The 1435-nt window shown below is 39.3% G+C and overlaps 1 long non-coding RNA gene across 1 annotated transcript; it reads right to left on the minus strand.

Moving 5' to 3' along the window:
• Positions 1-360: 360 nt before the first annotated feature.
• On the minus strand, positions 361-1151 carry LOC123073686 (uncharacterized). The gene is made up of 3 exons (XR_006435722.1): positions 825-1151; positions 689-752; positions 361-599 (listed from the first exon to the last, which is right to left on the minus strand). It is a non-coding gene; the product is annotated as an uncharacterized lncRNA (long non-coding RNA).
• Positions 1152-1435: the final 284 nt, after the last annotated feature.

Consider the following 1435-nt stretch of genomic DNA (forward strand, 5'->3'; position numbering starts at 1 on the left):
CAGAGAATCATGTGTTCCAATGCAACAGTACTACTATAGTTTATCCTATTGGTTCCAGTAGTTTATCATATCAGTTCTCACAAAACTAACTGGATAACTATGCACATCATTTTCGATACCGTTGACATGCAGGCAAAAAGAATCAAATATTCGGTTCTAGGTGCAGATAAGTCTGATGTATTTGTGCCACCACGACAAAGCAAAGAGTTATTTGTTAAAATTGACTTACATATCAATATGTTGAGTGAGCGTTGCACCAAAGAGCACAGATAATTAGTACAATACTGGAAGCTTTGGCTCAAAAAAAAGGTTAACCTCTACTATCGGTCAAGCACCAGCGAATTACAAACGTGGACATGATGAAATAAGAAACCATATAGGCGTATTACAAGCATGAGTGTGAAGCAAACATATCTTAGTTGTGGGCTCTAACCACTGAAAGGAACATGATAAGAGTATTTGGAAGAGATTAAATACTTGAAGCATCTATTTTTTGAACCTTGACATTTTAATTCTCAGCATAACCTCCAAACCTGTTGTTGCAACATAAGATTTGTCTATGATCTCAGCTGTAACAATTCTCTGTTCTGTCACAAACTCTGCAGCAAAACAACAACAATCAGTTGTGAGTAAGATGAGAGAGACAGGTGGATCTGCCAAGGGCATATGGGGTGAGAGAAGTACTAACAGAGTGGTAGGGAGATGAACTTCGGGCAGATGGTTTCTAGGAGAACTGCCGTAGGTGTGGATTCCTGAAGAAAACAAATGGTCCATAACAATTCATGTGCAGTTGTGCAGTGATTCGGCGCTAGGAGATTAACTACCTGTAGATGAATCCACCATGAAGCTGGGATTTGGTAGAGGAGTGATGGGGCAGCAATGTAGATGGAAGCAGGAAGGACATTAGTGGAAAATATAACAAGTTAGTGGAACCATAGTGTTACATATGTTGTTCTACAACATAAACAGCAACAAATTATCCAAAGGTTGAGTAAAAATGGTCCAATGTTCAATATAAAAATCCAAAGAAGCTATTGCGCCAAAAGTAAACATTTTAAGGTAGAATACTAAACATAAACTGCAGGGTTAAGGTAGCATTATTTTTGGACACTGCATCTTATGGGTACTACAAATTACGTCCAAAAAGTATCTGAGATCTAAATCAGGGGCGCCATCACAGACAATCAAGTCCGCTTTACATCCATCAAAATGCCTGATACCGACGCTAAGGCTGCATCGTTTTCCTTCCGGAGCAGATCATGTAGTTGGTCTGGGACACCATCCGCAACCACAAAGTCTCCATGAGCTTTGGAAAAGTTGGCTAGTTCATGAGCCAGCCCATTGTTTGTCCTTCTGACAATCCTGATGTGATATTTATTCAAGGCAGATTTAATATCAACAATAATTGGGTAGGACAATGATCTGCTTACAGAAT

Source organism: Triticum aestivum, chromosome 3D (assembly GCF_018294505.1).
Source record: "Triticum aestivum cultivar Chinese Spring chromosome 3D, IWGSC CS RefSeq v2.1, whole genome shotgun sequence".
NCBI classification, from domain to species: domain Eukaryota; kingdom Viridiplantae; phylum Streptophyta; class Magnoliopsida; order Poales; family Poaceae; genus Triticum; species Triticum aestivum.